We start from the raw sequence: 26,958 nt of genomic DNA, 5'->3' as shown, positions 1-26,958 counted from the left end.
AAACAAAAAACATCTCATGGAAACTCACAGTAGCGAGGTCTCCACACAGGCCTGAGTCTGGACAGAGACAAGTAAAACTCTGCTGAAGTAACCTCAGTGGTATGGCATGTCCCTGAGCTAATGGGGTCGCCTCACTGACTAACAGTACTACAAGAGGACACAGCTGCATCTCAAGTAGCTGGGACCATGAGTGAGACAGTCCACCGCCCACCAGCCCAGCCACGTGGCCATGTTTTCCTTCGAGGCCCGGTGAGCTGTCATCCCCCTGGACAGTAGTTGTCTTGCTCTCCTCAGTCCTGGGGACCCATGTGGGTACCCACAGCTCCCGAGTGCACCTCCCAGCACCAACCACTCTATCACGGCTGTTTGTCAAGGTCTCTAGACTCCCAGAAGACAGAGACAGTCGTTCGTGATAAATGGCACATCCCCAGTGGCTGAGCAAATTGTAGAAAAAGTATATTCAGTCAAGCCTTAGTGAAGCAAAGGTTAAATGTCAGGGGGGAGAGAATCTATGCCAACTCTATAAAACTCAAATTCAATTGCTCAAGATGAGCCATTTCATCTTCCCGGGCCTCTATTTCTTTACCTGTTAAATGGGGACTATTCTTCTTGGCCTACTTCTTCTCAAGGCTGCTGTGAGGAGCAAACATCTGTGCTTTATAAGATGTGATGTTCATTATGCATTTACTCAACATATCTACAGAACCCTAATGTGTGGGGTATGCTCTAATCCAGACTATTCTTTTGTTTGTTTGTTTTGTTTTGTTTTTGGAGACAGGGTTTCTCTGTGTAGTTTTGGTGCCTATCCTGGATCTCGCTCTGTAGACCAGGCTGGCCTCAAACTCACAGAGACCCGCCTGGCTCTGCCTCCAGAGTGCTGGGATTAAAGGTGTGTGCCACCACCGCCCAGTCCAGACTATTCTTTTAAAAAAAAAATTATGTTTATTTTATGTGTATGAGTCTTTTGTATGCATGTTTGTATGTACACTGTGTGCATGCCTGGTACCCAAAAAGGCCAGAAGAAGGCACTGGATTCCCTAGATTGGAGTTACAGATGGTTGGAAGTCACCATGTGGGTCCTGGGAACTAACCAGGGTCCCACACAAGAACAGCAGTGCTCGTAAGTGCTGGGTCCTCTCTCCGACACCCCCAGTGCTGGGGTATGAGAGAGAAAGAGGTCATCCGCCTGCCATAAAGCTTATCACTTTAACGCACAGAACTTGAAGGCTTTCAGTGTATTTATGGAGTTGCACAACCATCCCCAATAGTCCCAGGACCCCAGTTGGGCTTGCAGAAGTCCCCAGTGCCCTCAGAAGCCCAAATCTCTAGTTTTGGTTCATACCAGGTACCACTCTTCTGGAGAACCCCGAAGAGCTCCTTGGAATTTCTCTGGGACCGAAGGGGAGCACACAGTGAACACTGAGCGCACACCGTCCTAGAGAGTACACTCACGCCCAGCAGCCCAGGCCCAGCCCCTTCCCAGCCTTCCCAGCTACACAAAGGTAGCAACTGTGCCAAGCCTAGCCTCAGTTTCCCCATCTACTACTTGGATAGCAGGCTGTAACCCTGTTTCTAGCATCTCACAGAAGGAAACCCCAAACCATCAAATGGTCACTCTCGTTCAGTTTGTCAGAAGGAAGCCCAGCTTGTTACATTGGCTAAGAGGGGCAAAGCGGTGGGTTGGAGATGGAGCTACGGTACCTGAAAATACAAGAGACCTCATGCTGCAGCTCTCGAGAAGTCTGGGCAACTCTGGACTGGAGGCATGACGCTCACATACCCGCGTGCGCGAGTGGGCTCTCTCTCTCTCTCTCTCTCTCTCTCTCTCTCTCTCTCACACACACACACACACACACACACACACACACACACACACACACACACACACTGGCCTGGATCGAGGAGGGAGGGAGTACTTGAGTGGGGAGGAGCTGAGAGAACATCCCCCAGACTCCCCAAATCGGCCAGCACCAGGCAATGAAGAAAGAGCTGGACTCCTGTGCACGGAAACCCAGCCCCACTGTGCCAATCTGTGTCCTTGGAGACGTCCTTTACCTTCTCTGAGCCTCAGCTAGTCCACGCACAAAATGGACAACTAGGGTTGGGGACATGACTCAGTGCGTAGACTGCTTGACTGACATATGGAAAGACCCAGACTCAATCCCCAGCGCTACATAAGCCAGGTGTGGCAGTGCCTGCCTGAAATCCCAGCTGGAGGATCAGAAGTTCAAGGTCATCTTAAACTCTGTGCTGCATTCAAGGCCAGCCTGGGCTACCCATGAGACCCTGCCTCTAAACAGAACAAAAAAACCTCCTTTCCTATCCTGGACTTCAGGATTACGGAGGAAAATCAGAGAGAGAGAGAGAGAGAGAGAGAGAGAGAGAGAGAGAGAGAGAGAGAGAGAGAGAGAGGGAGAGGGAGAGGGAGAGGAGAGGGAGAGGGAGAGGGAGAGGGAGAGAGAGAGAGAGAGGGAGGGAGGCGGAGCTGAAATCCTACTGTGGGAAAATCTAAGTTACTTCCATTCTGATCTTAATGGGAGCTGGAGAAGCATCAGAGAAACTCCAGGAGCCCAGAGACATGGAGTCACCGAAGGAATGCTGGGTATCTGAGCCTTATCTGGGGAACATTCCCGAGCCGGGTCCTGCCCCCCAAACAGCCCCTCCGGTTGCAGGCAGGAGTGAGTCAAGGGATGGGCTGTTACTGCAGGGGAGCAAGGCTGGGGAGCAGTGGACGTCACCTCTCTCTCTCTCTCTGTCTCTCTCTCTCTCTCTCTCTCTCTGGAGTCAGAAGGACCGTGAAAGGCAGGGGAAGGAAGGGCAGGCTTCCTCGCTGAGTCCCCCATGAGTCTGTCCCTCCTTCACAAGACAAGGACACAGCTACCGTCTGTGCGACAAAGACCTGTGCTTGCTTTCCTTAGAACTTCGGGGTCCTCGCCCATAAAAAGGGGATAATAACGACCGAACATGCTCTAAGTTCCACTCAGTAAGTATGACTGTCACCAACAGCAAATTCATTCCTCTGTTCTCCTCGATCCCGGAGACGGGTTAGGGACCAAGCCCAGGCCGCTAGGGGTACTGTTCACCTGTCTATCCAGTATGATTAACAGGGAGAGAGGCCTCTTCAAGGGTCAGTGCTACCTGCTTCCGTGTGTAGTCCAGAGTGGGGCTAGGGAGTCCTCTCTCCAGCAAGGCTACCAGAAGCCACCCTGCCTCTCAGAGATCTGAACCCTGGGCACTGGACCATCCCCCACCAGCAGGAGTGAAGGAAGGCTGATTCTAAAAGCTACTATCTGGAAGGAGGGGAAGTATACTGAGTACCTCTCTCGCTCCTGACTAGAACAAAACAGGAGGAAGGGGCACTTTGGGTGGGGGCTGAGAACACAACTGGCCCCCATCTTTGCCTGTAGCTCTCCAGTCCTGGGGAAACCCATGGCCCCTGTTTCCCCTTCCCCTGCCGCTGCTCAGGCATTCCCCTCTCGTGGAGAGCCCTTCCTGAATCAAACGTTCAGATCCCAGCTCAGTTCAACGGGATCTCAGGCCCCCTCCTTCCCTCTTCCCTCTGAACTCCCATGGTGCTTTGCCTGTCCCTCTCAATGGCAATGTGCACACTGTGTGTCACAGCCACAGCTACACACCTTCATCCCGCGCTGGAGGACGCAGGGATGACAGTCGTTTTAGCAAAGGCTCTGAAGTCCAGGAGGTAGGAACTTAAAACAACAGCTGTGGGTTCTCAGCCCTGTGACCCTGGGTCAGCCGCTCTCCTCTCTGAGCGCGTTTCCGCTGGCAAATGGGACAATAACAGCAGCTCCTCTACCGACTGGCTGGTGTGATTTAATGAGATAATATGTCCAGTGCAGAACCTTGGAGAAGGCAAAGTCCACTGACGCAGCCTTGGTTCGGGAGACTTTTTTTTTTTTTTTTTTGGTTTTTCGAGACAGGGTTTCTCTGTGTAGCTTTGCGCCTTTCCTGGATCTCGCTATGTAGACCAGGCTAGCCTCGAACTCACAAAGATCCACCTGCCTCTGCCTCCCGAGTGCTGGAATTAAAGGTGTGCGCCACCACCGCCCGACAGTCGGGAGACTTTTTAGGCAAGTTCATGGATGGTTTTTCTTCGCTTCTGAAACACCCGGGTCAGAGCTGCATGCTGGACAGACAGATCTGCATGGAGACAGACCGTGGACCTCAGCAGGGAGTCAGAACAGTACAGCTTGGGTCTGGGTTGCCTCTGCAGGTCGTGAACTGTGCCACTAAGCATGTAAGCAGACGCATGGCTGCCACTTGGCCTACTATGCGGAATGATGGAAGGGCGGGCTCTGAAGCCAGGCTCCATGGGCCTGAATCCCAGTGTGTGGACTTAGCTGCGCCTCTGCTTCTGTACTAGTGACGAGAGCACTCACCAAAGGACTGTCATGAGGAGACCGCAGCCGGGCAGTGGGGCCTAAAAGCACATCAGGTCTCTATCACCAAGGCTGCATTATCAGGCCTTTGCTCCCTTGAAGGCTTTCTGCTGGACATATTCCCTCATTTAATTACACCAGCAGGTCAGGAGAGGAGTACCATCATTGCCCCGTTTGCTGTCAGAAACAAGCCCCGAGAGGAGACTTGGCTGGCCCAGAGTCCCATGCAGAGGATAATGCAGTCATTAAGCTATTGTTATCACTGTTGACGTATCTGTGTTACCCAACACAGAAGGGGGGCATTTCATTGTGCCCCCTGAAGGCTATCAACTGTTCATTCTCCTAGAACGAGGACTCACTCCACAAAAACACTAGTGTGGTCCAGGGATGGCTGCGCAGCAGTCACCGTGACCTCGGGTGACCTCACCCCTCCACTTGGCACATGGGCAGGAACCTGACCTATGGCAAGCAATTCAGACTATCCCTGTCTCACAAGAATGGGACCAATCAAGAGTCCTTCTCTTGACGGATAAATCCTAGAAGAAAAACAGGTCTTTCTTTATGTTCGGACAACTAAACCGAGGCAGAGGCTAGCTCAGAGGGAAGACGGTGGGGTTTATGGCGAGTTAGCCTGACTCTTCCTCCATCCTTCAGTCCTACGATCTGTCCCAGGCCAACCTGGGGCAAGAGCGGGTCCGTGCTGCCACTGTGGGGACAGCCCCTGTGCATTTGGGCCCAGCCTCTCCCATCTGGGAACAACTTCAACAGGTCCAATACGCTCATCCACATTCTGTGCAATGCGGAGCTGAGGCCCAGAGGGAGAAAGGAACCCGGTCAAGGCCTCAGAGAAAGAAAATGGGACTTAACCCGTGGGCCAGTGGCCTCCTCTGCAGCAGGCCGCCTATGAAAATCGACCCCCTCTCACATTCCCTGGCTCCCCCAGTAAACAGATGGTGGCTAATACCTACTACACTCTCTTCTTTCTCTACCCTGAGTCCTGCAGCCGCTTCTGAACCTGGCTCCTGGGAGAGCTTGAAGAGCGTGAAGAATAAATGCTTGAACCTTGAACGGATGATCTCTGCCTCCTCTTACTGTGCCCCCACCTCCCCATGTACACAGGAGCTTGCCCAAATGTCAGGGAACTGCTGGGCAGGCCCCCTCCTGGGGACTCCTAATCCACCTCCCGTCCTGGCTGCCCTCTGGTTGTGGACAGAGAATTCCTTGTTCCTAGTGCTTCCTGCCCAGAGATCTCCGTGGGGCCCTGCGTGCTGGCAGGAAGGAACCAAATCGTGCCTCTCACATGAAGCTAAAGCCGCCCCTGCCCCCACGACTCAGGGATAACACACTCCAGCTCTGTTAGCCATTCATTCCACCTGACCCAGCCAGGCTCAACACCACCACCAGTCCCGCCCCCACAGACCCTGCGTGTGTGTGTGTGTGTGTGTGTGTGTGTGTGTGTGTGTGTGTGTGTGTGTGTGTGCAGGAACTCAGAATCACAGTGGGATTATGTTTCTGTGGTCAGCCCTGCATATCAGCATCTGTGCTCTTTTGCGTGTACACACACACACACACCCCTATATCAAACTAAACTAGAAGGTTCTAGAACAACATTGCAGCTCCAGTAGTCCTGCCTAAATGACAACCCCACAGTGACATCTGCATGTGACTTTGCAATTTCTCAATCAGTGTAGGTCACTAGCTTTTGCTCTCTCTGTGACCTCACTCGGCTGCCAGCCTGTAGTCTTGTTGTTTTCTCTTTTCTATTGTTTATTTATTTTGCTTTATCTTCTTCTTATGTAGCCTGTGTGGGCCTGGAACCTTCCCTCAGCCGCCTTCGTGAGGACTATAGGCATGTGTCACTGTACCTAGCTGAGGCAATGGTTTCCAGAGTGCCTAGTCCAAAGCCAAAGAAAGGTCTGTGGCGCAGCCTGTCCTGAGGACTTAGCCGGATAGAGTCTCTAGCCTTACCTCACCTTCAGGAGGAGCTACAACTCACTTAGCTTTCTTAAATGTGGAGAGTCTTTGAGGTTCATTTCCAACAAATATTTCCCTAAAACACCTGTCTCAAAAAAAGAAAGAAAGAAAGAAAGAAAAAGAAAAAAGGACAAAAGAAAAGAGAATTTTCCTGCCAGAAAGTTCAACAAATGTCATTCATTCCTGACCCTAGGTTCCCCAACATCTGCCTGGACCATGGATACATGATTCTAGGACCGACGGAGGAGGCCCCATCGTGCTCATGGGCGAAGCCGAGCAGAACCACCCTCTGACTAGTCTAATCTACATCCAGGAGTGACTGGGCAAGAGAAAGCATGAGCCAGAGCCCGCAGATCCAGCTAGATCCAGCTAGATCCAGCTTCCAGTGTGCTGTCTCCATGCTGGGCAAGCGGCACAGGCAGTGTGTCAACAGTGTGCTTAGTGAAGGAACACTTCAGTCTCTCCTTCCACAGGGACAGCCTCGGCACTGTCCCCTGAGGTCTAGACAAACCCTCCTGCTGCCTCAGCAGTAACAGAACAATCTAAAGCCTCTGGGCCCGACCTCAGCTGAAGCAGGAGACAACCTCTGCGGCACTCACCCCTCCTCTGCACACTGGCTCCCTGGGGAAGACGTCCTCAGTCAGGCACCTGGAATGAGAAGGGAGTGTTAGCCGCTTGGCACGTGAAGCTGGCACAGGAGGGTCCAAGGAACCTGTTAAACAGAAAGGCCAGAGAGCCACACAGAGCCAGAGGGCAGGTGGGAAGTCTGCGGAGCCGGAGAGACTAACGTGAGGGTGAGCCTTCGTTCTAAGGGCAGTGGGAAGCCACAGGCTGGAGAAGGGACTGGAAGGAAGTCAAAAGTGACAGTGGGAGAATTAATGAGGAGGATGGAGCCTAGGCTGAGCAGGCACAGAGGAGACAAAGTGGATGGACTCAAGAGACACTTGAAGGTGGGGTCCATGGACGTCACAGCGCACTGGGCAGAAGCAGAGGAGGGACAGCAGGGCTCCTCTCCTTGGGGCTTCCCTTCATGTCACCAGTGGTTTCCAGCACCCGGGGAAAAGCACACTCATCACTGTCTCCACCTGACTGTTCTGCCTCAGTCTCCCCATCTGTGACACAACGCGTTTGGCTTAGGCATCTCTCATCTAACCCTGGCGCTCTGCTCTGGTATAACTCCATCATGGAGGTTTTAAGCCCCTTTGCTTCTTCTTTGAGTTCCATGGCAGGCCTGGCCTGGATGACAGTGGGCAGCGTAGTTGAGGACTGGAGTCCTCATGCACTCAGAAGCATCCATCTCCACGTTTTCCTCCGTGTTGTCAGGAACACACGATCAGGTGAACAGGAAGGAACTGTACGGTGACTTGTGAACTTGGGCTCTCGAGTCACACAGGCCTGGCTTGTTCTGTGGTCTGGGCAAGTCACCTCCCTCCTGACCTAGAGAAGGTGTGAGCTGCAGCGTCAGCTTCTAGAACCAACAGAAGGTCAGAGGAGATGATCCTGTGGAGAGGTCCACCCATCAGAGAGGACAGGACTTTGTATACACATGAAAATCCTGAGCTCCAGGGGAGTGGATTGACACACCAAAGGCCACACTAGAGAGTGGCAGAGCTAAGACACCCCACCCACCCACACACATAACACTAGCCATTAGGCTGCACAACCCAGGTGGTAGGGGTGAGGGGATGGTGGAGGGTGGCTGTTTCTTCTTCTTCTTCTTCTTCTTCTTCTTCTTCTTCTTCTTCTTCTTCTTCTTCTTCTTCTTCTTCTTCTTCTTCTTCTTCTTTCCCTTCCCCTTCTTCTTCTCCTCCTTCTTCCTCCTCTTCCTCCTCCTCCTTTTCTGCCTCCTTCTTCGAGTTAGATATCTCTCTATGTAGCCCTGGCTAGCCTAGCACTCACTCTGTAGACCAGGCTGGCCTCGAACTCACAGAGATCCACCTGCCTCTGCTAAGATCAAAGATGTGCACCTCCACCACCAAGCTGTATGTACACTATTTTGATAGCTGCTCTTTGGACAAGCAAATGGAGGCTAAAAATCCCAAAAGACCTGCCTAAGGTCACAGGGCAACTTCGGGAGAAGACTTTGACCAGACCTCCTTGGTGAGAAAGCCTGTGGTCTCCCTGTGCTACCCAGAAAGTAGATGGTTACAGAGAAGCTGTACACAGGCAGCAAGGCTGTGTGTGCTGCATGCCATGCACCCCAGGGCACCTGCATGCGCCCCAGAGCACTCACATGCACCCCAGAGCACCCGCATGCGCCCCAGGGCACCTGCATGTGCAACTACCTTAAGAGGAAAACAGAAGGAGCTGGCGAACAAAAGCCTCTTTCTCGGGAGCCCTGCCTCGGGACTAGACAGGAGAGGAGGTCACAGTCCTGCCGGTGTGAGCAGAGGGCGGGATCTACACAACAGAAGCACCAACCAGCCACCACCTTTCTATGTGATCCCAGCCTGGCTTCCCGCACCTCCACCCCCAGAACAACACAGCTACCCTGAACAGTGCCAGGACTCTTCAGAGCCAGGAGAGGTGATACAAGCCTGTAGCCACAACGTTCAGGAGGCAAAGGCAAGAAGATCACTTCAAGTTCAAGACCAGCCCCTTCTACATAGTAGAGTCCAGGACAGCCAAGGCCATATGAGGCCCTGGCTGGGGGTGGGGGGTGGGCCCGAGAGAGGGTGGCACCTGCGGAACACCACCATAGACTATCCTCTGCCCTCCAAATGCATGCAAACACATAAGTACGCACACATACATACATACACACCAAAAACAAACAAAAAAGACACTGTGCTGGTTTGGCTGGCTTTTTGACGACTTAATTCAAGCTAGGGTCATCTGGGAAGAGGGAATGTCAATTAAGGAATTGTCTCCATCATAATTAGCCTGTAGGCAAATCTGGCGGGAATTTTTTTGATTAATAATTGATGTGGGAGGACCTAACCCACTGTGGGCAGGGCCACCCCTGGGCAGGTGGTCCTGGGTTGTATAAGAAAGCAGCCTGAGTAAGCCAGGAAGCAGTGTTCCTGGATGGTTTCTGCTTCAGTTCCTGCCTGGAGTTTCTACCCTGACTTCACTCAGGGATGGACTGTGACCTGGGATGTGTGCGCAAAATAAACCCTTTCCTCCCCAAGTTGCTTTGGATCCTGGTTTTTATCACTGCAATAGAAAGCAAGGCAGGCCAGCCCTCTACTGTCACAGGAGATGAATGATCCACTCCTCAGCTGCCCCTGTCTCCTCTAACAACCTAAAGGAAAGAGGCCCTCCTAACGCTGGCCCCGACATCACTAAACAGAGTCGGGAAGTCCTCCACTTACGCTTTGTTTATGTAGGTAGGAAATTTTCCTTGGAAAGGCCTCTACTTCCTCATCTGCAAAATGGGGACTTATCTTTGCCTGATCGCTGGCATAAAAGGAGATCCAAAGAGGTTCCCCGCAGGTAAGCCATTTATGGAGGCACCACACAGAGCACCCCAGTTCTCCACCCCAGCTGCCATGCTTCCCTCTGGTCCATTCCACACCCCAGCAGCGGAGGCAGCAGTGGCAGCGACATCCTCCCAATCAGCAGCAACAGCAGCCACTGCCCATCCGAGTCACGAGTGCCGGGCACCATGCTGGCTGCTCCCTGGGATGATCTCTCCAGTGCCATTGGTCTCACTGACAGACGTAATGTAAAGTACCCAACACCACACAGAGCAAGTGGTGTGGCCAAAAACGAGAAGCAGTGCTACCCTGGAGGCTATGGGATCATCCACGGTGACATTTCACCAAGATGCATTCGTCTAGGGTCGAGGTTGAGGTAAGGAATATCAGGCCAGCTGTCTCCCCAGAGCTCCTCAGATAATTAGTCTTTACGGAGCCTTGTATTGATATTCGAATGTGTCCAATTCGACACTGGTTATAACAACACTGTCCAGCAGAAATCTGACCTAAAGCCAGCACAGTGACAGGTGCCTGCCATTACAGCTACTGAGGAGCCTGAGGCAGGGGGGCGACAATGTTGGGTAGTTTGATGTCAACTTGACACAAACCAGAGTTATCTGAGAGGAGGGAACCTCAATTAAGGAAGTGCCTCTACAGCAGGACATGGGGGCGCATGCCTTTAATCCCAGCCCTCTGGAGGCAGAGTAGAGGGATCTCAGAGTTCCAGGACAGCCTGGTCTACAAAGCTAGTTCCAGCACAGCCAAGGCTGTTAACACAGAGAAAACCTGTCTCGAAAAGCCAAAAAAATAAATAAATGCCTCTATAAGGTCAGGCTGTAGGCAAGCCTGTAGAGCATTTTCTTGATTAATGATTGATGGGGGAGAGCCCAGCCCATCGTGGATGGTGTCATCCCTGGGCTGGTGGTCCTGGGTTCTGTAAGAAATCAGGCTGAGCAAGCCATGAAGAGCAAGCCAGTAAGCAGCACCCCTCCATGGCCTCTGTACCAGCTCCTGCCTCCAGGTTCCTTCCCTGTTTGAGTTCCTGTCCTGACTTCCTTCAGTGATGAACAGTGATGTGGAAATGTAAGCCAAGTAAACCCTTTCCTCCCTAACTTGCTTTTTTGTTCATGGAGTATCATCACAGCAATGGAAACCCCAACTAAGACAAAAGACACATAAATTAAAAGTAAAATGCAAGCTATATATGAAATATAAAAAAAATTACTTAACCACATTTTAAGAAAGGATAAAGGAATGGGTTAAATTCGTTTATACAATCCCTTTAGCCCAATATGCAAATTCCAACATGTAATTAATATATGCTATTTAAATATCTTTATCTTTTTTTTTTTTTGGAGCTAAGGATCGAACCCAGGGCCTTGCACTTGCTAGGCAAGCGCTCTACCACTGAGCTAAATCCCCAACCCCATGTTAAGTCTTCTAAATCCTGTGTTTATTTTCAAATATTTAGCTTTCAAAATTGAAAAAAATACATTCACAAATCTAACTTCACAAACATTCATAGGAGTTTGTCTACAACTAAATGGAATATTGCTTTAAATGTCCAATTGATTAAAATGAAACAATTAACAGAATTTAAAATTCAGTCCCTCGGCCTCACTGGCCACATTTGGAATGCTCAGCGGCCACTCTGTTGGAGTTGGCACTCTACAGCAGGTTCTTGGGGTGTGAGGAGGTGACCCCCTGGGTCTGGCCCAGAGCTAAGCTTCAGAGGCACAGCCATGTTGAAACCCCTTGCTGAATCCAGTGTTATTAATATCCCCTCTGGGATCTGTTATATTCGCAGTGCTGATGACAGAGGGACCAGAGTTCAGAGGACGACATTGTGGCTCACAGAGGGGCCCATTTGCCTAAGGTCACCAGCTCTGACCGGGCCTGCTGACCTAGAAGTTGGAGCTGAGCTGTCCCTAAAATTTGGCAGGGACCTGCCCCAGGCTCTGCTTCTAGAGAAGAAATAAGCCTTTGCCCTATTCTCAAGGAGGCCCTGCTCCTAAAGTGTAAGGTGCGGAAGGGCCTGGAACAGGACACCCAGTGATGACGCTTGCAGGCAGCTGAGCAGGGAAAAGGCAGGGCAGCTCTCAGGGGAGCCCTATGGACTCTATAGTACAGAGAGGGTTTGGGCCTCTGCCACGGCTTCCTTGTCTCTCCTCACCAATGCCCAGCAGCCCGGCAAGGCTAGCCCAGCACACTGACTTCCGGTATGCTGGGTGCGTCTCCTGGGCTAGCACCCTCGAATCTCCCAGTCTTCCCAAGAGCGCTGGAGCAGAGGCCCCTGGAGCAGGGCCAGGACTCATACTTAGGTCCCAGGCTCACCTCTGTGACAGCAGGAGGAAGGGTCCGAGTGGCAGGCTGCCCCCCTGGGAAGGAGAGGACCCCTGGAGATGGACGGACCACACAGTAGAGAAGAGGTAGCAGGCACAGGCCAGAAAACCCTGGGTGACTCCACCCCTCTCTTGGGGAACAGGACAGCACAGCCCCCTCCAGCCAGCCCAGCAGGGTGAAACTCAGCAGCCATTAGGTTTAACAATTAACTCTGGCTTTCAGTTCAGCAGAAGGTAAATGCAGAAAAAAAAAAGTCCTACCCGAAGGTAAGGGGACTAAAGCCTGGATGGAGTCTGAGAAGAGAGAGGGGGCGCTGTCTCTGTTAGTGTGGCCTGAGTTCCCTCCTCAAAGTCAGACGCAATGCCTGATGCATAGTAGGTAGTTAATCAATAAATATTTTTAATAAGCAAATAAAGAGTAGAATAAACCAGGCCTGGCTAGGTGGGCAGACTGACAGACGGGGTCAGGAAGGACTATCTCAGACTGGGTACTACTTGACCCTTTCGACATCACGAAACCTAGGACAACAACCACAGAGGGCATGCCAGGAAGTCTCCAGCCTTGAAGGCCACTCCTGATCTAGTCTTCCTACGGTGACCTTGGGAGCCCTGGTTTCTAAGTAGCCAGGTGAGATCCCACCACGGCGCGGGCTGGACAGGGCCGGGCCCACAGTGGTAGCCAGCTCTGCTGTTCTCCCCATTCTCTGGCTGCTTGGCAACAGCCTCCCCGGTGAAGGCCACCCTCTGACTTCCCCCACATCTCAACATGCCTCCAGCTCCCACCTACCCAGCCCTTTCTCCGTTTCCGGAAGGAAGGAGGGCCTGAAACCGGGAAGGCTCCAGCCCGCGCACATCCCACTCACCTGGATCCCACACCCCTGGCAACAGATGGCTGCCAACCTGACACTGGATTAGCATTTCCAGTCCTTGGATGCCCTGGCACCCACCTCACCCTTCTCCTAAATCCTAACACAGACCCAGATCCACAGCCCACCACAGGCTCAGGGGCCAGTTCCCACAAGGCTCTGGGGCAGTGGGCCTCTGTTCCCATCTGTCCAATGGGGGGAGGCGGGATGTTGGGTGGGTAGATCTTTTCTTCTGGCCGTTTTCTGATCTTTAGAGATCCTGACACTTCTGGGGTCACTGTGCACTTTAAATTCAGACAGACCAGGGTTCAGATCCTGACCTTGGCCAGGCACACAGACAGCCCTGCGAAGTCCACAACTGAAGATCACTTCAAGGCATCCTTAGCACCAGCCTGTGCAGAGAAGAACTAAGTATCTAAGGCCACTTCAGCTGAGCAACCTTCACTGGCTTCCCATTACCTCCAACAAAACTCCCCTCCCAGTCCCCCCACACCCCCCCACCCCCCACCCCCTGCTCTCAGCAGTGGCATCAAGATCCATCAGTGCGGCAAATTATTATTCTTGGCAAAAAGAAGCTCGCCACTCCCCCTCCTCCTGAGCCCCTCCACATGGAGACTCTGGGACTGTGTTTCCACTCTGCTCTTTCCTGCATATAAACACACCCCCACCCTCCACCCCCATGCTGCCTCCAGACTCCTACGAATCTCCTACTTCATGCCCTTCCAGCCTAGCCGCACCTCTGTTCCCTGCAGCCCAGTCTTCCACTCACCCAGCTACGTCTCTGCTGGACACGAGCTCCTGTACTAGGGGTCTCACTGGCCCTAAGTGACCTAAGACCCTGCAGACCTCAGAACTTCTGTAAAGACTTCACTCTGGCCATGAGAAAATCCTTTATTTGCTGAAACAATGATCATTAATTTAAAAATAATGGATTATACGTGTGTGTTGGTCATTTATTCTCCATAGTGCTTTCCAGGCACTTTACAGGGAGCCCCAGTTATTTCTTCACACCCCCAATATATCTATCTGTCATGTCTACTTCTTTGGTTTAGTTTGCTGGTTTGGTTTTGTTTGGGGGGGGGGGGAGCTGAGACGGTATTTCTATATAGCCCATGTTGACTTCAAACTCACAATCCTCCTGCCTCAGTCTGCCTAATGCTGGAATTACAGGCATGTACTCACACACCTAGCCTTATCCCTTTGTTTTAACCTGAGAAAATCAAGAGGAAGTGATTTGCCCAAAGTCACACAGCCAGCAAATGGCAGCATGGGGGGGGGGGCGGAATATAAGTCCTTAGCTACTGCCCTGCTTGGCCTTTCTCCAGCCCACAAATAAAGGAGGAGCTATGTGAGAAGCTGCGACCTGCCAGTGACTGATGTGGGCCAGCCTGGCTCCAGGCTGGAGGCAGCTCTCTGCCAATAAAACTTTGAGGCCTGGATTAAGCACCTGCTCTGTACACAGCCCCGTGGGGGGTGAGGGTGGGGAGTGAAGGATGAGACGTGAGACTCCCCAGTAGAAAGGAGACCAGACATCTATCAGTAAAGCTGAGGAGGCGGGCAGAACTTGTCCCCAGAAGGGGATAGATAAGGCCCTATGGGAACGTAGAGGAGGGAACAAGAATCTGGCTGGGAGGCGGAGGAGGGCTAGCGAGGGCTTTGTGGGCTAGAGGCTGGCATGGGAGCAAAAACTTGAAAAAGGTGTACAGGATTCTGACAGGGATTTGGAAAGGGCAAAGCTGGTGTTCTTGGCAAGGGGAACAGAGGAGCAAGGACAAAGAACGACATGGGTGAGTGCTGGGCATGCCCCGTGAGCCTCTCCGCTTGGCACTGGTCCGGGTCTCCAGACAGACCCGCAGAGAAACCACCTTGAACTTCCCCAGACTCACAGGCACCTGCTGCACTTCTGGTGAGTGGGAATAGTGGAATCGAGCGAGCGAGCGGGGACCTGCGGGCCCAGGCATGTGGTGTGACCTGTGGGAGAGGACAGGAGGAACCTGAATCCAGGCTCTCAGGACAGGTCACCAGAGGAGGCGACGCAGAGGCACAAAAGGAAAAGACAGACTGGGCAGCAGGAGACATGACTTCCAGAACACCAGATCAAGGCTGCAAGGAACCTTGATATTATCCTGTTCGACCCCTGCTTTGCACGGGAAACCTGAAGTTCAGACTGAGGAAGAGACTGATCCACAGTCACTTGGCACCTTCCCAGCAAAACTAGCAAGCAGCGAGCAGCGAGCCCAAGATACTAGCTAGAAACCATCTCTCCACACGGCCCCACGATAGCTCCCTGCTGGCCCTTCTCTAGAACTTAGTTCTAACTCCACAAAAATCCCGAAGCTAAGCATGGTGGTTCACACCTGTTATCCTGTGGGGGGTTGGGTGGGTAGATCTTTTCTTCTGCCCGTTTTTTTGATCTTTAGAGATTCTGACATTTCTGGGGTCACTGTGCACTTTAAATTCAGACAGACCAGGGTTCAGATCCTGACCTTGGCCGGGTACACAGACAGCCCTGCAAAGTCCTACAACTGAAGATCACTTCAAGGCATCCTTAGCACCAGCCTGCACAGAGAAGAACTAAGTATCTAAGGCCACTTCAGCTGAGCAACCTTCACTGGCTTCCCATTACCTCCAACAAAACTCCCCTCCCACGGCCGGGCTGGTGGCGCATGCCTTTAATCCCAGCACTCGGGAGGCAGAGCCAGGCGGATGGATCTCTGTGAGTTCCAGGCCAGCCTGGTCTACAGAGTGAGAATCAGGACAGGCACCAACTACACAGAGAAACCCTGTCTTGAAAAAACAACAAAAACAAGCAAACAACTCCCCTCCCAGTCTCACTTCCCAAACCCCCACCTATACCCCCTGCTCTCAGTAGTGGCATCAAGATCCATCAGTCCTGCAAATTATTCTTGGAAAAAAGAAGCTTAGTCTTGGCTAAGAGTAAGAACCTGTCTTAAAAACAAATAGGAGCTGGAGAGATGGCTCAGTGGTTAAGAGCAGTGATTGCTCTTCCAGAGGACCCAGGTTCAATTCCCAGCACCCACATGACAGCTCACAACTGCCTGTAACTCCAGGGGATGTGACACCAATATACATAAAAGAGAAGTTAAATAAAATTAAAAGTAAAAAACAAATAACAACAATAAAAATACTGAAGAGGTGTCAGGTGCCAGACACAGTGCATATCTTTAATGGGGGGCAGAGGCAGGCAGATCTCTCTGAGTTCAAGGACAGCCAGGGCTACACAGAGAAATCCCATCTCAAAAAACCGAAAACCTGAAGAGGCAATCCTAAACTCTCAGGAGTCACACAAAAACTTAGAGAATGCACATAGATTGTGTCATCATCCGATCCTCCCTCCCTGGGACAGTGCACAATTTTGGTGTGCCTGCTGCTTCATAAGTTCACAGATATCTCTGATGTGAGTCCTGGAAGGGGGCTAAACCAGCCCTCCTGCATGGTTTTAGCAAGAACAATGTCTAAAAACCCTGGTATTGGGGGACCCTAGAACTTAGGGGTATGAGACTCTCCCTTGAGTGATTATTCGTATTCAGTTTCTGCTCTCTTGCCTGTGGCGAGGCCTTTGTGGCTAGGTCTGCTTGGTCAAGGTCTCAGGCAAGCAGGTAGGTGGCTGAGCTGGACCACCAGCTGACAGTCAATGGGCAAGGGTGGGGGTGGGGACCCGGCATAAGACCATAGCCCTCTAGTGTCTAAGGTGACAGACACTGTGAGGTCCGCAGCCTGGGTGGGGGTCTGCACTTGGAACAAGAGGCAGCCCAGACAGCTCTGCCCCAGCACTCCGCCCTCCCTCTCTAGTAAAGGGGACCCTGGGGCTCCTGGTCTGGCCTCTGCTTCCCCGCCCCCTTTCTGCAGAGTTCCAGCCATCACTAAGCCAGCCAGGGGACCCTTAAGTCCCCAAGGCCCTTCTGAGCAGACCACGACTATGGTTTGCAGACAATAAATCGCTTTAACTGGAAGACTCAACATCATCGACGAGAAATTAAGGTGGTTAGTGGGAAAATAACTAGGAAAAAAAAAGCAAAGGAAACCAGGGGTGGTGGCCCAGGCCTTTAATCCCAGCACTCAGGAGGCAGAGGCTGGAGGATCTCTGTGAGTTCGATGCCAGCCTGCACAGCAAGTTCCAGTACAAACAAAGCTACATAGTGAGACCCTGTCTCAAAAATAAATAGATAAGTAATAGGTAAAATCAAAAAGCTTTCAAGCCTGTCCTGTCGACTTCCTCTGACGCCCTATCTCTCCCAAAGACGGGCAGCTGCCCAGAAGAAGGTGGACTCAGAGCCATGGCCAGCCCTGGGGCCTGTCGTCCCTGACACCGTGGGAAAGCATAGGCTTGGAGGCAGAGGTCCTGGCTTGAGGTCCCTGTGCTCAGAATGAAGAATTTGCTCATAGAATTTGAACAAACGTCTGCATCTCTGTGGACCCCTAAATGACCTCACAGGTCCCAAGCAAGACTCAAAAGTACCTGTGGCCTTTGGACAGACCAAGGTTTAAATCCCAGCCCTGGGCATGTTATATAGCCTCTTGTGACATGACAGGATTGCAGTCTGGGTCTCTGGGTAGTGGTGGCAAGGATTAAAAGTCAGAAGTCCCAGGAAGCGCTCAGCACAGCACCGGATGTGAAGAAGAAACCCGTAAGTGACAGCAGTGATTCCTAAGTCTCTGACCACCCCGGCTTTCTATTCCAGTTAGCCCCAAATCAGTCACCTAAAGAGGCTCTGCAGACTTTATCTTTAGACCCATAATCCAAGAGAAGGCAGAGAGGAAGGAGAGAGGCAAATGGAGGGAGTGAGAGGAAACCAGAAGAAGAAGGAGGAAAGGGGACCAGTGAAACTGAGTGCCCCAGCTTGGGGAAAAGAAAGATGGTTTACTGGAAACTGCCAAGATAGGGTAAGTCCTCTCTGCCATCCCTTTCCTGAGCCTTCCCAAGGCAAGGATCACGAGAACTCAGCCCACAGGGAAGCACAGGCTATCAAAGGGGGTATTACTGGTTACCTCCGGGTGCTGACTCTCCACACTGCCTGCTCATGGAATTCTCTTCCCTCCCACTGGAGCACACAGAGTGGCCACTGCCAGGCTGGTAATAAAACAACCTGCCAGGTCAGCCACATAGGGACTGCTACTTACTCCAGCCCCAACGACTCCTTCCTTCCTTCCTTCCTTCCTTCCTTCCTTCCTTCCTTCCTTCCTTCTTTCCTTCCTTCCTTTTTTAAAGGTTTATCTGTATGAGTATATGCTTGCATGTATGTGCCTGGTGGCCAATGAGCATGTTGGATCCCTGGGAACTGGAGTTACAGTTAGGAGCCACCACGTGGGTGTTGGGAACGGAACCTGGGTCCTCTGCAAGTCCTGCAAGCACTCTCGGCACTGAGTCATCTCTCCAGCCCCTGGGGCCTCTTTCTTGAGGCTGATCATCCCAGCTGAATCCCCACCGCTGTCTAGGACTTGTCCACAGCCCTCTCTAGGCATCTGCATGCCCTAAACTGCTTCTGGAATGGACGTGGCAACTGGGGAAAACAGACGTTCCGGAGCCACAGATAAGGTATTCCCATTGCCACTGCCGGCTGGGGACTGTCACTTCCATCTGGGCCTAGCTTCCCCTCCCGGGCTAATAAAGGGAGCCACAGGAACCATGTCCACTGTTTCCCCAACGCTGAGCCTTCATGCAAAGCCGCCTCCGTGTAAGGGGGAAGAGGCCTCCCTGGGAGAAGAGTGGGCTGGGCTGGGCTCTGCTGAGGTGCAGCAACTGTGGCAATGGCCAAGGGTTATTACGATGATGAAGGTTATAATTAAAAATCACAACAACAAACCCTTCAGCAATTCACAAAGAGCTTTCTCATTATCTCCTGGGGTTTGGAATCTGGCAGGATTGGTCTAGATTCTAGACCAAAATGATTCTTCACATCTGAAAATGCAGCAACGTTAAGTATCTTCTCAGCTACTCGGGGCAGAGAAAGGGGAGCCCCAGAGGAAGTAATAATTGAGTGCCTACTGTGTACCACCCCAGTGAATGTGCTCGTAACTTCATCCTGACCAGTCTTACCACTATAACACTATTGTAGGAACTGTTGTCCCCATTTCAGAGATGAGAAAACTAAGACTGAGAAAATGTAACTGGCCCACCCTAAGGCTCATGGCCACTCTGTTCAGAGCCTCAATTTGGACTGGGCCTGAGGACTCTGAGGCCCATGCTCTTTCCTGTCTTCTGTCTATAGGAGGTGGAGAAGTGACACCCGCCCCTTCCCCATCTCCTCGAAGCAGAACCTCAGAATATGACCTTATTTGGAAATAGGGTCTTTGCAGATGTGATAGTTAAATGAAAATGAGAACACAGAGGATCAGGGCAGGTCCTAAACCTTAAAAGAAAGGAGCAGCAAAGACGGGGAAGAAAATCACCTGATGACAGAGGCAGACTGGGCAGCAGATCAAAGGCACCACCTCTGGCCTTCTCCAGAAGCCAGGGGGAACAGGGAACAGACTTCCACAGGCGGAAGGTGCCACCAGGCTGACTGTGGATGCTGGGCTTCTAGCCTCCAGAACTGAGAGGATTTAGGTCTGTGGCTCTGAGCTCCCTGGCCTGGGGCACCAGGAAGGTAACACACCGTAGCAGACCGGAATCTACAGCTCTGGTTCCAGGTGCTCACTCACCAGGCAGCTGTGCAGTTAAAAGGATCTCGAAGCCCAAGAGAGGTCAGTCCATTCACACACACACACACACACACACACACACACACACACACACACACAAACTGGCTCCCACTGAGTTTATCACGCTGCACCCTGACCTATCCTGGTCAACAATCCTCCTCTTCTACCTTAAATCAGCACTCCCACTACCTGGAGAGCTGTTTTTGAAATGCAAATCCTCCCTGGTCGCTTACTTCTCTTCCGGAGTCGTCGTCCCCCCCCCCCCCACACACACACACACCAGCAAGGCTGGGTCAAGCTCTTCCACAGATCTGGAACCATTCTGCCTGCCCCTGTTCTGCAGCCACCCACTCAGTCCCTACCACCCACTAGTTTTTGTTTCAACCACGTGAAACTTCTTGGGATAAAAAGCCACATTGCCTTTGCACATACTGACCCAACTACCACAAGACCATATCTAACACAAACGCCATCTCGGCTCTTCCTTCCGAGGCAGCCGCACCTCCCCACCTTGTGGGATGGCAGCTTTATGTCATATCTGCTGCCACCCCGGGATGTGTGTGAACACTGCTGTATCCGTTCTTCCTTCTGCAGGCCCAGGGCCCAACACGAAGGCATTCAAGCAGGTTGGACCAAACTGTGCAGTAGCCGTAAGAGTAATAACAGCTAACATTTACCAAATGTTTATTCTGTGCCCACATTGTGCTGAGTGTTCCATATGTGTTGTCTCATTGAATTCTCAATCAACCCTGTGAAACAGAGATTTCTATTCGTTCATTTTACAGGTGAGGAGACAGGAAAGAAGAAGTAAGTCACTGTTCCACTAGTATATAGCAAACCTTGAAGGACTCTGGCGCCGGGGTCAGTAACCACAAGAGGCCCTCCTTAGCTGATTCAGTTGTCAACTACGGTTTGGAAATATGAAATGTCAAATTCCAGAAAAACACAATCCAGCCATTTTAAGTTGTAGACTGTTCCGAGGAGCACGAGGAAGCCATTTTTTTTTTCTTGCTCTGTTCTGCTTAAGACATGGATCACTCCTTGTCCAATGTGTCTGTCTGCTCCCTACCAGTTGGTCATTCAACAGGCATCTCAGTCATCAGACCAGCTGTTGCACTGGGACCCCATCTATGCGTTCAGTCCTTATGTCACACAATAGTGGTCCCAAGGCTTAAGAATAGTGATGTTGGCAATATAGATTATACCAGGGAAGCCACAAAGCACTTCCTTTAAGTGAAAACATGAAAGTTCTCAGCTCAATATGAAAAAATATGGCATGTACAGGGTTCAGTACTAGTCACACTTTTAGATATTCCCTAAAGAGTTTTGGGCCAAATCCTCATTGGATCAGGAGGGATTACTCTACTAAGAACAGTCATCTCCACCCTTCATTCGGTGGAAGAAGAAACATGCAAAGGAGGAGAAGGGATGTGTCCAGTCTACTCCAGACCTTTGGATTGATTCCTCATTCATTGCTCTTCCTCTGCACAGGATCATGGGATCCTATTTCAAAAGGACACAGAACACAAGCTAGACTGTGTCTCCCAAGAGCTTTCTCTTGCCTTCCCCAGGCAGAGCCAGCCCAGCTCGGGGCACACAGTGAGAGCTTGAGTCTTCAGCCAGGAGATGCAGGAGGAAAAAAGATAACCTGTCTGAGAACAATCCGTGTCCTGCTTGGACAGTACGCCATCAAAGCTTAAGGAGAAACTAAATTAAGAAAGGACATCATTTAGTATCATCTCCTATTTTAGACATTAATTCATTTGACAGACTTTTCGAATACAAACCAAAAGGCAGACACTATGTGGGACACTAGGAAGATTAACAAGCGAGTCCCTGCCCAGATGGCATTTACAGTCTAGTTGAGGAAGGACAATCAAACAACTAACAAGTTCAAGTATAATTACAAACGCTCACACGCCCTAGGAGGGCCAGGAGCTCTAAGAATAAATGAAGGGAAATACTCGCCTAGCCTAGGGAGTTGGCAAAGCCCTGCTCACCCCCAAAAGAAAAGAGACTGGGGTGCTGGACAGAGAGGCCTGCATGCACAAAGTCCCAGCCAGAGTCAAGTGGGCAAGGACAGGATTTCACCTGCCTTCTGGTAAGTCAAGGAAGGTTTGGAGAAAATGAGCATAGTTAGGAAGCTCCAGGGCGAGATTTTGCTTTGGTGAGCAAAGGAGTTATGTCTAAGAAGACAAGGAAGACCCAGGGCTCCTGAGGTAGGTTTTGGGGCTACTTCAGGGACATGTATGACAACCCAAGAAAGGAGGGGCTGTCCCTTGTTCCAACCTAGAAGTTCCTGGCTCCTCTACTGAGCTATAGAACAGGTCAGAATAATTTGCATTTGTCAAAACATAGATTGCTAGGCCCCATCCCCAGATTTTCGTATTGTGTAGGTCTACCAGGAGGCTCCAAATTTGCATTTCTAAGACACTGGCAACCCTGCTGCAGGTGGTAAGCTGACCACACTGGGCACCCGCTCCTTAGGCTCTAGTGAGGAACGTGACAGATGGTGAGTGGGAAAACAGCCAGGATCTCTGGGGTCGAGAAGGGTGAATTCCTGGCAAGCAAGAGGTCTCCGTAGATAAAGGCATTTCCTACCACGCCTGATGACCTGAGTTCCATCCCTGAGGCCCACACTGTAAAAGGAGAGAACTGACTCTTGCAAGTTATCCTCTGACCTTTGCTCCCTCCATACATATAAAAAAAATGACAATATTTTTAAGAACAGGGAATTCCTGAATCGTAGTAATGAGACAAGTCTAGCATGTGAGCAAAAGTCCAGCCCTCGGAAGAGCCAACCCTGAGCTCCCTAGCAGCCTAACCAGAGAAACTGAGGCCCAGCCCAGAAGAGCCAACCCCAAGCTCCCTAGCTGCCTAACCAGAGAAACTGAGGCTCAGGAAGTTGTGAGTCTTTAAAAGAAAAGAAACTTAATAAAAAAAATAAGCACAAAAGGTTTGGTTGTTGTCAAAGCGCGGGGGATGGGGGGGGGGCGGACGGACACAGACCCTTGGGCCACATCGCAGTGGCTGTGAGCGACACCCACAGCACCTCTCCTGGGATGTGTATTCAGGGGAAGAGATAAGGCCAGCTTTCCCTGCCTCTGCAGCCTTTGGCAGGAAAACAGTTTAAAAGTTGCAGAAATCTGCCTTCTTCCCCCCCATCACCATCCACTTGTCTTCCTTTTACACCCCCAGCTTTCCACTCCAAATCCTGCACACTTATCCTTGTACACACGCCAAGCAGCAAGGAGGGGGGGAGTTAGTGAGAAGAGCAGGAGAAGGTTTGAGTTTGCACGTCCATCTCTTCCCTTCCCTCTGTAAGATTCTGTTTCTCTAGATCCTTGTCAAACCCAATCTACCTACACACATCTCAGTACCTGTATCTGAAAGCTGTAAAGTCAGCAACCAAATCCCCAACCTTCCTTTTCACCTTGTTTTTCAAATATAGGGGACTTCCTATCCTATTCCAGTTAGCACCAAAATGGCACTTCTTATACAGCCCCGCATGCAGGCTCACCAACACACAAACAGCTACACTCATAAAAACAAATATACCAGAACTTATCAAAACAGATGAACATATACATCCGGAGTTATCTTATTTACCGTTCATCAGTAACATGTACACATGCAGCTAAATGCACAGGAAATATACAGGGAGAATGCACACATGCACACAGACTAGACATGCATGCAGTGCCCAACACACTGAGGGTAGAGGTACAGACACATCTCTCAAAGTACAGAGGCCTCCTGAGAGGGGATTCCTTGGCATGGGGCGCTGGCCCTTTAAGACAGTGATCGTCTTACTAGTCATTTTAGGGTACCTAGGCTGCTGCTCTGCCCAGTAAGAGGGTGAGGGTGTGAGTGTAGCTGACCAGGCTGGGCTGTCTCTGGTCCTGGGTGGTGGTACTTACACCACAAGGAAACGGATTTCAGAACCCGCTGGGTTACTTACTAGTCGAGGGGTCGCTGTTGCTGCTACCAGCACCCACACCCACGCCTGTACACACACACACACACACACACACACACACACACACCCCTTCACACCCAATCACCCACCCCACCCCTCATAAGCACACACCCGGGATTCAGGCAGGCCACGCCCTCCGCTCCAGCTCAGCCTGGAATCAGGCTCTGCTGTCAGTAGGGCTCTCTCTCTCCCGTACCCCGGGCGTGGCTGCCCACCTGCCAGCAGGGAGTCTCCACTCAGCTAGGACGCCCCCGCCGCCGCTGCCACCCACTTCCCCGGCTAGTGTGGGGCTCCGGGCGACGCCAGTGCCTCGGCCGCCGCCCCCACCCCCTTCCTCCCGGCAGTGCGGAGACAAAGCCGAGCACACGCACACAGGGGCTACGCGGGTGCACACCCGCCCTCACACGCGCGCGCGCGCGAACACACACACACACACACGGGGAGTCACACTGGCGCGCACACAGCGAAACACACACACACACACACACACACACGCCATAGGATAGGGTTCAGCCACAAGCGAAGCCATCGGTTCAGGCACACACCCTCATCCAGATGTACACACTGCTACACATTGGGACACACCCTCTCCAGGCACATCCGCGGATAAGCACAAGCAGACACACAGACCCTCACCCAGATTAACACACCACCCAGCCCCAAGGCTCACACCCTTACACAGATGCACACGCGCGTACACGCCCAACATCCACTTGTACCGATCCACAGATACACACGCGCGTTCACACTCAACGCACGCCCGGTGACTGGGACCCCGACACACGTACCGGCCAAGACACGAATCGAAGCTCGCGGCTCCGGCCACACACGTCCTCCAGTACTCGAGGCTCGGGACACGGCGCCAGCCTGCGCGGTCTCCGCGCCCTGCTAACCTGGTGGTGGCGGCGCGCCTTCCGGGAGCCGTCTGTCTGTCTGTCTCTCTGTTCTTGCGATCAGTGGCCGCCCTGGCGGGCTCCGAGGCGCTCAGAAGCTGCGCAGAAATGCCCCGCTCGCTCGCTCGCTCGCTCGCTGGCTCCTTCGCTCCCTCCCACAGCGCTCAGCCCCCTCCCCGCCCGCTCCGCACACCCCCTCTCCCCCTCTGCCCCGCCCCGGCGGCTCCCTGGGAGGAGGCGGCTGCGATCCCGGCCAGGCAGCGGCCGAAGGGCGTGCGAGCCGCGAGCGCAACCCACTGGCCCCGAGAGCCCAGCTGCCCCGGAGCAGCCGCGTCCGGTCCCAGGGAGGGGCGCTCGGAGGGGGGTGCGCCCCACGAGCCCGCGCCGCTCGCTTCCCCACGTGGGCCAGGCGCCCACCTGCACCTCGGTGGAGCTCAGAGGCCCGGGCAAGCAGCGGGACCACGAGGAGGAGACTCCACACCGAGCCTTCTCTCCTTCCAGGTCCCAGCCCGGTAGGCTTGGCCTTACCCCACCTCCTCCAGAGTCGCCGCCCGCACCGAGCCCGTTCGGCTTTCAAGCGGGTGCCCTGCCTGGTCTAACCCGGTGGCCCAGCAGCACCACCGGTCTCCTCTCCCTCCCGCAGGGACCTGGCCGACGCCCACCAACCTCCAACCTCCCTTCTATTGTTCAGACGGCCGGCCGAAGCTGCGAAGGGCCGCGCAGCTCTTCCCAGCCAGTCTCAGGTGGCAGCCCTTTGCACTCTAAGGGAGCTCAGCAAGGGCCGAGCCCATGGTCCTGGGACCCGTAGACCCGTAGACCCAAGCATGCCCAAAGTACAGTGCTTCTCTGAATTAGGATTATATCCGCCCTGGCCCTTACCGGGCTTCTGCCAAAGGTCCTGCTTCAAACACACTTAAAGTCAAGCATAGGAAGGGGGCAAAGTAATCAGATCAGTGAGCCCAGAATGGCACCCGGAGAAGGTAGGGCGTCTATCAGTGCCCTAGTACATACATGAGGAAACCGAGAGAATTCCTGCGCTTGCGTTCTCAGGCCAAGGGCCAGACCCAGGAAGGCCAGGAACATCCAGCCTCCGTCATTAGATTTTGAAGGGAAGAAACGAGGAGGAAGTAAATACAAGAACTTACAGCGTTTTACTGTAAGTCAGGACGTGGGTGACAACATGGGCAGACTCCTAAACGCAAACACCTTCACCTCCTCGTCTCTCTTGGCCCTAACCATAGCTCAGATGGCAGCTGTGATCCACCTAAATCTGCCCCAGGTAGCACAGAGTCAAAGCTAAGGCCAGTAATTCTGGTTCTTGGCTGTGCTCCCATCTCCTCCCCTCCCCCACTCCGTCTCCTCCTCCCCACCCCACCCACCTCCAGTACAGGGTGCTAAGAGCAGATTGGAAGCGAACAGCTGAAGGGGAGGCATGGTGTGCACCTCCAAGGACATCGATAAACTAAGGGGGGAAAGGAAGGAGACCAAGGCCCTAACACAGAGCTTGCCCAGCTTTCCTCCACAGCACGTCTGGAAAAGTCCAGGATGCAAATCAATTCATCACAAGGACCAACAATTCGCTTATTTGGAACACTTACATTCCAGACATTGTTTTAAGAGTCCAACTAGTCGGGTGGTGGTGGCGCACACATTTGATTCCAGCACTCGGGAGGCAGAAGCAGGTGGATCTCTGTGAGTTCGAGGCCAGCCTTGTCTACAGAGGGAGTTCCAGGACAGCCAGGACTACACAGAGAAACCCTGTCTCAAAAAAAAAAACCAAAAAAACCCAAAAAGTCATACTGCATTAATTCGTTTGGTCTCTACAGTTACACCAGAGAGCAGAAATTACCACAAAGTCTCTACACAGCTTGAAAAGAGGCAGAGCCAGGATCTGAACCCTGGAAGCTGACTTTGAACTCCCATACCTAACCATCAGGCCAGCCCTGAATATGAAGTAAAGGTAACTGAAGTACTGCAGTCAGCACCCACCATTACAGGACTCTCTTTACGGGTGTTTTTCTGTCGCCCTGTAGTTCCCTGTACCCAGCTCAGACCCTGCTTCAGAGACCTGATTTATTAAACAACTATTTGATGGCATGGGCGTGGTTCCTATGCCCTCTGCTCTAGGGAGGGGGGTTGTTATCAGTAGTTTTAGATGAAGCTGAGGAGATAGGAACTGCTAATCAGATCTGCTGCTGTCAGCAGGGGAGGGAGGGGGAGGGAGAGAGAGAGAGAGAGAGAGAGAGAGAGAGAGAGAGAGAGAGAGAGAGAGAGAGAGAGAACTTCCAGAAGATCCCAATAGGCTTGAAGACTGAGCTGAAACTAACAAAATGAGCTGCCACCCAGAGTAAGCATAAAGTCCTGTCTTAGGTCTATACCAGAGATGTCTGAGAAAATGTTCTGTGATTGCACTGTCTGCACCCAC

At 52.2% G+C, this 26,958-nt stretch overlaps 1 protein-coding gene across 1 annotated transcript in view; it reads right to left on the bottom strand.

Moving 5' to 3' along the window:
- Positions 1-24,682, bottom strand: part of Epb41l1 (erythrocyte membrane protein band 4.1 like 1) — a 129,101-nt gene extending 104,419 nt beyond the window's left edge. Inside the window, exons 1-2 of the mRNA XM_037205360.1 lie at positions 24,429-24,682; positions 6,971-7,019 (exon numbers count right to left, since the gene is read on the bottom strand). The gene's annotated coding sequence lies outside the window, so the exon portion shown is untranslated. The remainder of the gene's footprint in view (positions 1-6,970; positions 7,020-24,428) is intronic.
- Between the last annotated feature and the right edge of the window lie 2,276 nt (positions 24,683-26,958).

The sequence above is a fragment of the Peromyscus leucopus genome, chromosome 4 (genome assembly GCF_004664715.2).
Source record: "Peromyscus leucopus breed LL Stock chromosome 4, UCI_PerLeu_2.1, whole genome shotgun sequence".
Taxonomy (NCBI): domain Eukaryota; kingdom Metazoa; phylum Chordata; class Mammalia; order Rodentia; family Cricetidae; genus Peromyscus; species Peromyscus leucopus.
This window is presented reverse-complemented; position numbering and strand designations above follow the sequence as displayed.